Raw genomic sequence first — 15,129 nt, 5'->3', positions numbered from 1 at the left:
CAGCCTGTAATCCCAGCACTTTCGGAGGCCGAGGCAGGCGGATCACTTGAGGTCAGGAGTTCGAGACCAGCCTGGCCAACATGGTGAAACCCTGTCTCTACTAAAAATACAAAAATTAGCCAGGCGTGGTGGCGCACGCCTGTAATCCCAGCTACCAGGGAGGCTGAGGCAGGAGAATGGCTTGAACCTGGGAGGCGGAGGTTACAGTGAGCCCAGATTGCACCATTGCACTCCAGCCTGGGTGACAGTGAAATTCCCTCTCAAAAAACAAACAAACAAAAAATACTGATACACGCGAAGTATAAATCCCACAGAACAGTCATATCAGAACTGGAGGTCATTATGTTAAGTGAAAAAAGCCAGGCACAGAAAGACAAACATGGCATGTTCTCATTTATTAGTGGGATCTAGAAATCAAATCAGTTGAACTTATGGACATAGAGAGTAGAAGGACGGTTACCAGAGGCTGGGAAGGGGAGTGCGGGGCTGGGGAGAGGTGCGGATGGTTAGTACAAAACGTAAGAAAGAATGAATAAGACCTACTATTTGACAGCACAATAGGGTGACTATAGTTAATAATAACTTAATTATACATTTAAAAATTACTTAAAGAGTCTTAATTGGATTGTTTGCAACTCAAAGTATACATGTTGAGGGGATGGATAGCCCATTCTTCATGGCGTACTTATTTCACATTACATGCCGGTATCAAAACACCAAATATACCCCATAAATATATACATCTACTATGTACCGACAACAAATTTTAAAAGTAATTTAAAACAATTTTTAAAAATCATATAAGGAAATAATGTAATGAATAATATATGACATGCTAAATAATAATTATAATTATTCAATAATATAAAGTTGATATCAATAATCAATATTAAATTTCATCTGTATGAATACTATAATAATATAATAAAAATGTACATTTTCTGTTTTGTTTTGTTTTTTGATCAGAGTCTTGCTGTGTCACCTAGGCTGGAGTACAGTCTCACCATCTCGGCTTACTGCAAGCTCCGCCTCCCAGGTTCAGCCAATTCTCCTGCCTCAGCCTCCTAAGTAGCTGGGACTGCAGGTGCGTGCCACCACACCCAGCTAATTTTTGTATTTTTAGTAGAGACGGGGTTTCACCATGTTTTCCAGGCTGGTCTCAAAGTCCTGACCTCAAGTGATCCACCTGTCTAGGCCTCCCAAAATGCTGAGATTACGGGCATGAGCCTCCGTGCCGGGCCTGCCTCTACTCTTATATAAAGATACATTTTTTTTTTTTTTTCAGAAACAGGATTATAATATGCCTACAGTTTTGGGTAATCCACTTTTTCATTGATAGTAGGTCATGAACATTTTTCAGTGTCAGTAAATATATGGTCTCTGCAGACCCACAAGGATTTTTCTAATCTTCCAGATAAATTGTCACAAATAAATATGTACACAGGTTTTGCTATGCCACCCTTAGGTGTATACAGTTGAATACAAATGTGCAGTGTTTACCTAATGAACCACCTGAGGAAAGGTTGTTTCCCTTAAACAAAAGTTTACTGTGCAAATGCTTCCCTGCAAAGAAGTTGTACAATTGTGTCAGAAAAATCCATTTGTTTGGATTTATAAATTTTGGAGTTCTGCACCATGTACCTGAAACTTTGCTATTACGGACGGATATGGTTTGGATCTGTGTCCCTGCCCAAATCTCATGTTGAACTGTAATCTCGCATGTTGGAGGAAGGGCCTGGTAGGAGGTGATTGGATCATGGGGACAGATTTCTCCCTTGCTGTTTTCATGGTAGTGGGTTCTCACAAGATCTAGTTGTTAAAAGTATGTGGCACGTTCCCCTTTGCTTTCTTTCTTCTTCTCCAGTCATGTGAAGATGTGCCTCCCCTTCCACCATGATCGTAAGTTTCCTGAGGCCTCCCCAGCCATGCCTCCTGTTCAGTCTGTGGAACAGTGAGTCAAGTAAACTTCTTTCTTCATAAATTACCCGGTCTCACGTAATTCTTTATAGCAGTGCGAGAACTGACTAATACAGGGACATTTGCCCAGAATGTGAATTTGGTTCCCTTGAAAGCCTTTAAATTGTTTATTTCCAGGTTCCTCCCGGTGTGAAGGAGCATCACTGACTCGTGCAGGTCTTTCATCATTCAGGAACTGGCCCTCCACGGCTGTTGCGGCTCCTTTGAGAACGCCGTGCTGCGGCACTCGTGTGCCTGCCCAGAAGTTGCCCAGGTTTGTTCACTGGGGCTTATTTAGGAATTTTGGGGTATGGGGCTGATAGACTAGGACACAAAGAAAAGACCCAAGGAAGGCAAGGTTTTCACTACAGGTACTTTCTATTATCATGGCCATAGATTTTGTTTTGTTTTTTTCCAAGTGCCTCCTACATTTCCAGGGGTCCCTGAGACCACTGGACTGAATTGCCCAGTTGCTGCTTTGTAGACATCCATAAGCAGAAGCATTTTAACATGGCTGACTCAGGAAGAAAAGTGGATTGTACACACTGCAGCCTTCTCAATCCTGAGGCGATGCAGATGGGCTGGAGACAAAACTGATCATTTTCATTTCCTCCCGTATGGACTATTTCAGAATATTCTGCAGCTGATTACAAGAATGGAAACTGTGGATATAGCCAGTAAATGTATACTTAGAAGAGACCAGAAATACTTGCAAGAAAGAGGCCTGCTATAATGTGAGTAGTGTCCCCCCAGATCACATGTTAAGCCTAATCACCAGTGTGATGGTATTGGGAAGTAAGACTTTTGGGAGGGCCTCATGAATGAAATTAGTGCCCTCATAAAAGAGGCCCTGAAGAGCTGCCTTGCCCCATCCACCTTACAAAGGTGCATCGAGAGGAGGCCATCTATGAGTCAGGAAGCAGGCCCTCGCCAGACGCTGAACCTGCCGGCACCTTGATCTTGGACTTCTGAACCTCCAGAACCGTGAGAAATGAATGTCTTTGTTTAGAAGCTACCCAGTTTGTGGTATTTTGTTATAGCAGTGCAAACAGACTGAGACAAGCCCCCAGTGTGGCAAAGGAAGAAAGGCCATTCCAGATCATGGGATGAAGTGCACTCTGGGGGTCAAGAGCATGACCTGGGTTTGAATCCTGACTTTGCTCCTTCATGGCAGAAGGATCTTGAGTATATTACTGCAGTGGATTGGTACTCTATGTCCATTCATCTTGTATCTCAGAGATGAGAAACTGAAAACATTTCCCAGACTCCCTTGCAGCTAGGGGTTAGGACCTAGTGTTTAGGTCCTACACATTTGGTGTGGTCAGAGAAAGCAGAACGCAGAAATGAGTGCGAGGCCATTTTTGTGTTGTTACTGGCATTTCTCCTGGGAAGCATGGTTTTGGTGGCTTGGTTCAGGAGCTGTCAAGGACTTTCCAGTTTGACTGGTGGCTTCTTGATCTTAAAAGAGGCAGAAACCCTCTTGCTGGTCTGCCTCTGTGGTATTGGCATTGCTTCTGAAAGCTCATCCCACAGTTTTCCCTCCAGCCTTCTCAATAATTCTGTAAACCATTCATTACCTTGTAATAAATATTTTTGCTTAAACTAGGGAGAGTAAAATCTGTTCCCTGTAATGGAATCCTGACCAACAGAGTTCCTTAACCTCTCTGTGATCTGTGATGGTGACAGCTTCTGATGTGTTGCCTGGGCTAGGCTCAGCTACAGACCCCAGCATTCTCTTTTGAGTATGTTTCTGGTTAGGGTGGGCTGCAAGAGATTTTCTTTTTGGAGAATTGGAGGATAGAAGGGAAGCAGTGGCCATTTTGTAGCATGCATGCACCTTCTCCCAGGTATTCCCTCAAGCACAAATGTGGGTGCTGCTGTGAAGGTATTTTACAGATGTGATTAAAGTCCCAGATCAATCCCCTTTAAGCTGATCAAAAACGAGGTTATTATAGGTGAGCCTGACCTAATCAGTTTGAAGACCTTTAAAAGAAGGTATAGGCTGTCCTATGTTTAGAGATTGTATATGAATAAGAGGCTTCAGCTCATGCCTATGGGGCTCCAGCCTGCTCATGATCTCCCCTTCCTGACTGTCTGTCCTGAGGACAACCCCAGACTTGCATAAGCCAATGTTTTTGGTAATGAATCTATCTATCTATCTATCATCTATCTATCTATCTATCTATCTATCTATCTATCTATCTATCCCTCTATCATCTATCATCTCTCTTTCATCTATCTATCTATCTATCTATCTATCTATCTATCTATCTATCTATCCCTCTATCATCTATCATCTCTCTTTCATCTATCTATCTATCTATCTATCGATCGATCTATCGATCTATCGATCATCTATCAATCATCTATCATCTATCAGTCTATCATCTATCAATCATCTATCATCTATCATCTATCAATCATCTACCATCTATCATCTATCAATCATCTATTATCTATCATCTCTCTTTCATCTATCTTCTATCATCTATCATCTATCTATCTATCGATCTATCGATCATCTATCAATCATCTATCATCTATCATCTATCATGATCTATTATCTATCATCTATCATGATCTATCAATCATCTATCATCTATCTATTGTCTATCAATCATCTACATCTATCTATCAATCATCTATTATCTTCTATCATCTGTTATCTATCTATCTATCTATCTATCTATCTATCTATCTATCTATCTATCTGTCTGTCTATCTATCTATCTTCTATATGTCTGTCTATCTATTTCTCATCTCTTCTATTGGCTCGGCTTCTCTGGTTGAACCCTACCTGATACCCTCTCTGAGCCTCAGCTTCTTCGACTGCAAATTGGCACTTCAAGTCTGGCACACAGGCCTGCTCTAAAGGTTACACAGAGAATAAATGTAAAGCACAGTCCTTGGCAAAGACGTCAAATGTATTTTGGACACGATCTCTGCTCTCATCCTCTCTTAAACTTTCATTCTTAGGGTGGCAGGTGACTACAGCCCTGCCAGAAAGGTCACCTCAGAAACCAGCCCCTCCTGCCACAGAAATATCAAAATGGCCCTGCCAGCCTACAGTGATCCTTCCTGCCTCTGAGTTTCTAGGCTCTGCTTACCCCTTCCTGAAGCCTGCCCCTGATCTGCCTGTTAGTATTATTTAATAATCTGTGACACAGCATTATGCATCATCTGTTTTCTCCAAATCCCAAGAAGACTTTGGCATATACTGGTTAAGTTGAGTCCTACTCAAATCTTGGCATAAGGGGCACAATAAGCTTTGGAAGCAAAATGTGTGTGTTAATTGGGCTCAAAGGACCCATCCTGCTCCTTCCTTCCTCACCCCAGCCCCCAGAACAGGTGGCGATGGGTGGGGGTGGAACATGGGGTGGACTAAATCCATGGCCACTTCAAAAACCAAATGGAGAATATCTTCGCACTGCTGAAGTGGAAGGTCAAGGGTCGGGTCATTCCTTAGGATGGTCAGTGCTTGGCTTTATTCTTGCCCTGTGTTTTCAGACGCCAAACACTGCTATTCTTCCTGTGTGCCTCTCTCCTCTTTCAGAGCTGGGCGTTCCCAAGGGACTACCCTGGTTCACCCCCCCTGAGCTCGCTTCCCCATGTGGGAGGTGTGTGTGTCCGTCTCCTTGCATGTGAGTTTAATGTCAACATGGGCAAGAAGTTCAGTCTAATCTACACGGAACCCAAAAAATCACATTGGGATGCTACTTCATCCCTATTAGGATGGCTAGAATAAACATTCAGATAATCACACATATTGGTGAGGACATGGGGAAATCAGAACACTTTTACACTGCTGGTGGGAAGATAAAATGGTGCAGCCACTGCAGAAAAGAGTTTGGTGGCTCCTCAAAAAGCCAAACAGAGACCCAGCAACTCCACTCCTAGGTGTACACCTAAGAAAATGGAAAACAAGTGTTTGAAAAAACCTGTGCACAAATGTTCACAGCAGCATTATTCATAATAGTCAAAAGGCAGACATCATCCACACGTTCATCAACTGATAAAAGACAAACAAAATGTGGATAGCCATACAATGGAATATTATTTGGTCATAAAAAGGAATGAAGTGTTGACTTACGCTATCACATGGATGAAACTGGAAAAAACATTATGCTAAGTGAAAGAAACCAGACACAAGAGATTGCATACTATAAGACTGCATTCATAGGAAACATCCAGAGCAGGGCAGAAAGTAGATTCATGATTGCCTAGGGTGGCACAGGTGAACAGGCACCGGTTGTGGCAGACAGTGGGGGAGTGAGTGCTAAAGGGTATGGAGCTGCTTTTGAAGGTGACAAAATTGTCCTAAGATTGCCTATGGTGATGGTTCCACAACTCTGTGAATATAAAAACTATTGAATTATAATATACTTTACATGGGTGAATTGTATGGTATGTGAATGATATCCCAGTAAAGCTGTTAAAAGAACAGTAATGAAGACAGTAGGGACACAATTCTTCAGCAAACACACAAACTCCTTTTTGATGACTTTTAAAATATCTACCTTACACGCAGAGTCCAGATGCTTCCATAATTTCACTGCTAATTTAACTTCCCTAATTTAACTGCTCATCAGCAGATTACCCCACCCCACTCACTGGCCGTCACCTCTTTTGTTTCCTGTGAAGAAATAATACAAGCTAAGAATGTAGAACAACGTTCTACAGTAAATACCGTTCGGCACACGGTCAAGAGTCTATAAGCATTTGCTATTTATATTGTTATCATCTGGCGACAGGGCCTGGTTTCTTTTTTTTTTTTTTTTTTTTTTGAAGCGGAGTCTCGCTCTGTTGCCCAGGGCCTGGTTTCTGCTGCCTCTTTAGCTACTCCTTCCCTCCCCTTCATGGGCTCCAAATTTTCTCCCCTCCCTCTCTCCCTCCTCCCCTTCCCCTTCCCCTTCCCCTTCCCTTCTTTCCTCTTTTCTTTCTTTCGCTCTGTCGTCCAGGCTGGAGTGCAGTGGCTCGAGCACTGCTCACTGCAAGCTCCGCCTCCCAGGTTCACGTCATTCTCCTGCCTCAGCCTCCCCAGTAGCTGGGACTACAGGCACCTGCCATCACACCTGGCTAATTTCTTTATGTATTTTTAGTAGAGACGGAGTTTCACCATGTTAGCCAGGATGGTCTGGATCTCCTGACCTCGTGATCTGCCCGCCTCGGCCTCCCAAAGTGCTGGGATTACAGGCGTGAGCCACCGCGCCCAGCCTATGGGCTCCAGATTTTCTTCCCTCCACTCCCTGAGCTCTGAGCGCCCCACTGTCTCTGTCTGCACTCTCTCTGAGCGAGGGTTCATCAACCGTGGTTTCTATTCTCACGGATCCCAGGTTGACACCTTCTCCAGCGTTTAAATGCCACCAGCTCAAAACGAAATCTGTCCTCTCTCTGGTGCCATCTGCTCCTCCCACTTCCTCATTCCAGCTGCAGGGCTCAGTGTCCTCGCAGCTACTCACCCCGCTGGGAACCTCGCGGTCCTGAGCGCCCTGCCCCTCCACCCACACCCTGACTCAGCACTCTGTCCCCCGGCTGTGGGAGTGTGCTGGCCGATGGCTCAGTTGAATCCTTCTTTGAGAGTTGCACTGTATGGAAGAGAAACGTGTGGCCCAAGATCATGTCTCCTGGTGGCCACCTGCATCCAATGACGGGTCAATGTGAGGGCATGAGGCTCTGGCCTCCTTGCCCTAACCTGAGCCAACTCCAAAGGACATCTCAGCTCTGCATAGGCTCAGCCGCATGGCAATTTGACTTCCCCCACTGTGCAGTGCTGCTTCTTCACTCCCCCACAGGCGCTGACCTGGGACCACCCCCGAGTGCTCTTCACGCACACAACGCTCCCTCTCACAGTCTGCTTCCCATGGAATCCATCCTGCAACACTGTCAATTGCCCGTGACTTTCCCTCTCTTCTCTGAATCATAGTCCAAAGCCTGCAAACATCTTATGAGTCTGTGACTCCCTTATTTGAAGTCCAGAGCCATGACTGAGTTTGGGTCAATCAAGACAAAAAATCTCATTCCAATTGCCCTGAGCACAAAGGCCTGTTAGAAAGGAAAGTTTAGCAGAAATAGATTTAGCTTTGGGTACAGCTTGACCCAGGGTTCAAATGATGTAATCAGAGTTGACTTCTCCCTTTTCCTTCATTTAATCTGTTTTCTGCTGTATTCGTTCCTTTCTCAGAAAAGGCCTCCACCCTCAATTCCCTTAAGAAGGCTGCAGATTTTTAGATTAAAGACCCATGGAAAAGCACGTTCTATGTTTCAGACAAAGCTTCACAACATGTAACACATTCTGATTGGTCCATGCTCTTATCCTCAAACCAATAACGTTGGCCAAGAGAATGTGATACTATTATTGGACTGTCTGAGTCACATGAACAACCCTGGACCCTGCGATGAAGGTAGCACTGTCTGAACCAAATAGACTGACAGTGGGAAATGGGATGGTTCTTCAAGAAGGAAATTAGGTTATGGGGACCCGAATAGTGAATGGATGTTGGGAAACATGTTTATGAAGACCAATAGGTTGCTTCTTTGTTTCCATTTTGCAACCAATATAAAAAGTTTCTATGATCTTCCCACTTCAACGTTCTCTTTCTGCACTTCTCATCCATCTGGTGGAGCTCTAAATCACAGGTACAATCACGTATCTGTTCAACAGTCTTCGAGAGGGTGTCACTGCTTTGCAAACAGATAACAGCCATTGTCTTCAGTTTAGCATTGAATGTCACCTTCTTCCAGTGCACCTTACATGGGCACTTCATAACTTTCAGAAGATTAAGAATCTCCTGAAAGGCTAATTGAAACCCAGATTTCTGGGCCTCCAACCCAGAAATTCCGACTTAGTGGGGCTGGGACGGGGCCTATGTGTTTGCATGTCTAGCAATTTCTCACTTGGCACTGAAACTGTCAGTCCTAGAACCACACTCAGAACCACAGCTCATGGGTGGCATCTGCTCCTGCAAAATGGGCTGTTTGTTTTTCAGACACACCTCTACTTTATTTTATTTTATTTTATTTTGTTTTATTTTATTTTATTTGAGACAAAGTCTCTCTCTGTCACTCAAGCTGGAGTGCAGTGGTACGATCTCGGCTCACTGCAACCTCCACCTCCGAGGTTCAAGCAATTCTCCTGTCTCAGCCTCCCAAGTAGCAGGGATTACAGTTGCGTGCCACCACACCTGGCTAATTTTTGTATTTTAGTAGAGACAGGGTTTCACCGTGTTGATCAGGCTGGCCTCAAACTCCTGACCTTAGGTGATCCACCTGCCTCGGTCCCAAAGTGCTGGGATTACAGGAGCAAGCCACTGCGCCGTGCCACCTCTACTTTCTTATCCTCTGGGACTCAGCTCAAGCTCTTCCTTCCTTTTGATAATGCCCTTCCCACAATTTCTATCTGCTGAAATCCTAGCTTTTAAGGCCAAATTCAAATGCCATGTCTTCCAGGACATCTTTTCTGATCTATCCATCCCTTTGAGCCTCATTGTACCTAATATACTCCTTCTTAAAAATAATGCATCGTAGGCTGGGCATGGTGGCTCACTCCCGTAATCTCAACAATTTGGGAGGCTGAGGCAGGAGGATCACTTGAGCTCAGGAGTTCGACACTGCAACTTAAAGAAGTTTAAGGTTCTTTTTGTCAGGAACTGTCATATTCATCTTTTTAGCCTGCACAGAACTTAGCATGGTGCCTGGGGCTAGGCAGGATGCTATGCTTAGAGCTAGCTTCAGCATGAGCAAGCAGTGGAAGCAACCAGTAGCTCTGGAAACTGTTCCCATTGAGATCCTTTAGCCTGCAAACTCAGGAGTCCGTGGCTGCCTTTCCCCCTTACTAGCACTGCAATCTCTGGGATGTCATTTAACCTCGTAGAATTTAGCTTTCTCATCTGTGAAACAGGAATAATACTGCAGATGCATTGCAGGGCTCATTTTTAAAAATAACAATACTGTACTAAACTGAGAGTACCATGTTCCAGGCTCTGTTCTAGACTTTGGGAATAAGTAGTGGATACAATAGTAAAAAATCCCTATCTTCCAAGGGCTGACATTATTCTAGCAGCCTAAGAAAGAGAAACAAATACATTGGCAAAATATAAAGGATGTTAGATAATGGTAAATGCTGTGGAGAAAATTTAGTAGTAAAGGAAGAGGGGATGTGTTGAGTGGGGGTGGGGATTGGATTTGCAACTTTTTTTTTTTTGAGACGGAGTCTCGCTCTGTTGCCCAGGCTGGAGTGCAGTGGTGCGATCCTGGCTCACTGCAAGCTCCGCCTCCCAGGTTCACGCCATTCTCCTGCCTCAGCCTCCCAAGTAGCTGGGACTACAGGTGCCCGCCACCACGCCTGGCTAATTTTTTGTATTTTTAGTAGAGATGGGGTTTCACCGTGTTAGCCAGGATGGTCTCGATCTCCTGATCTCGTGATCTGCCTGCCTCAGCCTCCCAAAGTGCTGGGATTGCAGGTGCGCCCTGCCTGGATTTGCAACTTTAAACTGGGTGGTCAGGCAGGGTCCCAATGAAAAGATGATATTTCTACAAAGACCTGAATTTTATAAGGGAATGAACCACGTGTCTGTCTGGGAGACTGATATTACAGGTGCAGGAAAGAATAAGTGCATGCCCTGAGGCCGAACAGCACCTGGTGTGTTTGAGGAATAGCAAGAAATAGCACCGCCTGTCTGTACAGTGGCTAAAAGTGCCTACTTGGTTTGGTGTGGAGATACTACACTCCAGATCAGGGATGGCAAACTCTTGCTTTAAAGGACTTGATAGCAAATGTTTTAGGCTTTATAGGCCATGTGGTTTCTGTTGCAATCACTTAACTCTGCCATTATAGCTCAAAAGCAGGCCCAGACGAGACATAAATAAATAGGCAGAGCCATGTTGCGCAAACTTTATTTACCAAAACAAGTTGGGTCCAGATTTGGCCTGCGGGCTATAGTTTGCGGACCCTACTCTAAACACATCTATCATGCTCTGATTTTGGGCAATGAAAAGGAAATAGTGGAAAACATCAGTACATAAAACAAAGACGCTGCTTTTTAATGATTCATCTTTCTACTTTCACTTTAGAACACCGCGTTTCTCATTAAAATCACTTGGGTGGTGTAGTGAGAAATGCCTGTCCTTGCCTCAACTCTGCTGATTTCTTCCAACTCAAGTGCGGCCCTTTCCTCTGTCCTTCTGAGTTCACCTCCATAATTCCTTATTTCTCATCCTCACCGCCCTGCCCCATGTCTTTCTCATCTTTTGTATTTCCTCCTGCATCTTTGCACTCTTTCCTGCTCATTTCTAGTCTCTGCCAACATCTTATTTATTGGGTTCATCTAGTGAGAGAAGCTATAGCATGGCACATATTGAGCAGGAAATGGTGGCTTTGGTTATTGGTATTACTGCTACCCAAGATGGGGTCCAACCATCAGTGTTTTTATCATGGACAGATTTCTATTGGCATTGCTGCTGAGCGGGGGTGTCTTGGTGGAGTCAGGGAGAGAGGACAAGCCTTCCCAGGGAGAGGGAGTGAGAGTAGAGAGGAGGGAATTCAGAAGGGGTCAAAGGTGACAGGTCAGGACTGCCTATGCATGTGGATGTGTTTGGGCAACCGTGTGCATGCATGAAGTATGTTTTACAGCCCAAAGTGGATACTTTACGGCCCAAAGTGGATTCTCAGCAGCAGAAGAATAATTCATATATTCAGGCTTCCTTCCGTACTTACACTTTGAAAATCCCACCTTAATTGTGTGTGCCTTATGATTACAGGCCATTAGAGACCATTAGTAAATGAACTATGCAATTTCAATTGTGAAATGCACACTCTCTTGTGAAATGCAAACCTGGTTTCACATATTAATTGCTTCTAATTAAGGAGGAACATTTTGGCCAATTAGCTTTTGGAATTTAAGTGGAATCAGAAGGATAATTCAGAAATTTGCTAATTGCTTCCTCCACTGCAGCTGTTTGCCTTTAGAGCAAACATATACCATCTGCATGATGCTGCACACACACATGGATGGCTGAGAGGCTCGGAAACTCTTGCTAGAGTCGTTGTGTAGACAGCAGTCACCATAATATTGGAATTAGTAACATGAAACAAACAGGGAAAAAAACGAGGACACTAAGAGAGAAAAACATAGGACTGGACTCCAGAGATCCAGGTTCTCAAGCTGACCCAACGGCTGAGGCTGATGGCTAACACTGGACATGTCATGTCACTTCTCCAGGTTTCCTGGATATAAGATGGCAAAGGTCTCTTACAGCTTATTCATGACGAGCTTCCATGATTCATGACGAGCTTCCATGATTCATGGTAACCTACCATGCCGCCATGTAAGTGGAAGCTTTGTGGGAAAAGCAAAAGCATCTATTGACAAAAGGGCTGAGTATGCCTGTCGACGCAGCACGGTCACAATACAGGGATTGGGGCTGGCCACTACTCTTGCAGTCCATGGAATTTTTTTGAAGGAGAAGGTCTTTGTCTCTTGGCACCCTTCCATTTTATCATTTTTCATACCTCTTCCCTAATTTCAATGGCCTTTTCCTGGTTTTGGTGGTAGGTTGGTCTTTTCCCCAGTATTGGCCTCACTTTCTGGATGTCTGACCCAGTCCTCACCGACGGATAGTTCTGCTCTCACTCTTAAACCACAGCAGAGAGCCTGCTGGTGGTCTCCATTCCTGCCTTGTCTTGCTTCTCCTCTCCTCTTGCTGCAAAATAGGCTCTCAACACAAGTCCACCGACCACTGCTGCTGACAGAGGTCTGTAATTACCAAGAGGGTTCTTTGGCATCTTGACTTGGGCTTCATGCTGTACTCCTCATTATTACATAATAACTCACCAGTTAGAACTTGCTCATCAATCCCTCTCCCACTACAGGACTTTTTCCTTATAAAAATAAAACAGGTTATTATCTACCATCCCCCTCTCCATAACAATACAAGCTGTTGTCCTTTCTACATCTCGAGGTGGTGTTATTATCACTGGTTCCTGCCTACTCTGTGGGAATTCCCTTTTGCGGGGGCAAAAGGAACAGGGCCCGTCTGGCGAGAGGTTGTAGAGAGAAACAATTTTGTCATGAGAGTGTTTGTCCTAAGAGATGGTGCTGTTGACTTAGGTATTTCGTGTGCTTGCTTTCTTCTTTGACTTTATTATTTGCCTTGTTGGTAGCTTACATCACATTCCTATATCTTCAGCCTCAAGCCCTGTGGATGGGAAGCAAAAAAATTAAGACAACACTCTCCAGGAAAGTGGGATGCACTGTGGACCCTTGAATAACATGGGAATTAGAGGTGCTGACCCCCTAGCAGTTGAATATTCATGTATAACTTCTGACTCAAAGACCGACGCTACTCAAAGACGGTAGCCTACTGCCGACCAGAAACTTTACCCATAACATGGTGACTGACACACACTTTGTGTATTACATGTATTACATACTTATTCTTAAAGTAGAGTAAGCCAGATAGAAGAAAATGTTACAAAGAAACTCATAAGGAAGAGATAAAACATATTTACTATTCATTGGGTGGAAGTGGAGCATCACAAAGGTCTTCATCCTCGTTGTCTCCACATTGAGTAGGTGGAGGAGGGGGATGGGGAGGAGGAAGAAGGGGGAGGAGAGAAGGGGGGAGGAGGGAGAAGGGGGAGGAGGGAGAAGGGGGAGGAGGGAGAAGGGGGAGGAGGGGAGAAGGGAGAAGGGGGAGAAGGGAGAAGGGGGAGAAGGGAGAAGGGGGAGAAGGGAGAAGGGGGAGGAGGGAGAAGTGGGGATGAGGGAGAAGAGGAGGAGGGAGGAAAGTGAGAGAGGGAAGAAAAACAGGGAGGGGGAGGAGCGAAGGCGGAGGAGTTGGTTTTGCTGTCTCAGGGTTGGCAGAGGGGGAAGAAAATGCATGTATAAGTAGACCCATGTACTGCAAACCCATGCTGTTCCAGGGTCACCTGTGAGACGTGCTTGCATGATGGTGCTAGCGCTGTGGATGTGGCTGTGGCTGTCCCTGCAGTGTGGCACTGCTTGCAGGGGGCCTACTTATTCTCAGGGCAAACAGTGTCTTGACAAAATTAGTTCTCTCTACAGCCTCTCACCTGAAGGGCCCTGTTCCTTTTGCCCCCCTGAAAAGGGACCTCCCCGAGAACGGGCAGGAATCCATGATGCACATGCCACCTGACAGTGTAGAAAGTGCACACTTTCTGTATGTGCTTCCCAGGTGCACCAAGTTTGATTTGGGTCATCTCTATGGTTCACCCTTCCTGAGGCCCATGGTGTTCCTAACAGGCCAGAATATCCCTTCCAGATCCTTACAGTGGCAGTCACTGGAATTTCCTGGCAGGGAACCCTTGCAGAAAATGGTACCTGACATGCCCTCCGTCACGACAGTGCAAAGGATGAGACAGATTCATGTTCAAGGCATGTTCTCATTATGCGCAGCCTTCATTAAAAGTAATTAAAACTTGGCAAATACTCTTCTCAGATGATTAACAGACCATATCCACTTCTCCTTTTGGGAGGTCAGTTACCAGTTACCAAAAATGAAACACCTGCCTTTACATCAACGTGCTGCTGCCGAAACGTAGCAGGACGCAGCTTTCACAAACCTGTTAAATACATCTGTTGTTCAAAAAAAAAATGGAGCTCTATGTTGACCTAAGTCCTGAATAAATATGGTGGATTTGGGGACACAAATCTGATTAAAAACTTCTCCCTAGGCCAACATGGTTAAAAACTAAGTTAGCTAGTTAGCTATGTGTCATTTATAAGGAATATAAAATTGGATGGTAGCAAATGGTCATTTTGGTGGTATTAAACATGTCTTGGGGAAAGCATGTCCCAATTTGAATTCCAATTAGTGCAATTACTATTTCCCATACTCAGATTCAGGGAGAACATATTCTCTGTGGCTTAAATGAGCCAAATTAGCTGTTATGTGTAGTATTAAGGAGGACTCTGTATTACCTGAACATCTTATTCCTTGGTCAGAATTTACTGTGCTACCTCAAATGCCTCCCAAGCGGGGCTCAGTAAACATGAACTATTCCTATAGCAGCGCCCATCGTTTCTGTGGGGAGCCCTTGCCAGCTTCAAGATGGGAACCCTGAGGCAGAGTTGGTGATTGAACTGGGGTTTGGAGTGGGGTCCTCAGGACGGGGCTGTCCAATTCTCAATCAGATGACTCCGGCCAGCCCCTGAG

The sequence above is a fragment of the Nomascus leucogenys genome, chromosome 1a (genome assembly GCF_006542625.1).
Source record: "Nomascus leucogenys isolate Asia chromosome 1a, Asia_NLE_v1, whole genome shotgun sequence".
NCBI classification, from domain to species: Eukaryota; Metazoa; Chordata; class Mammalia; order Primates; family Hylobatidae; genus Nomascus; species Nomascus leucogenys.
The sequence above is the reverse complement of the archived record's forward strand: the minus strand, read 5'-3'. Positions refer to the sequence as shown.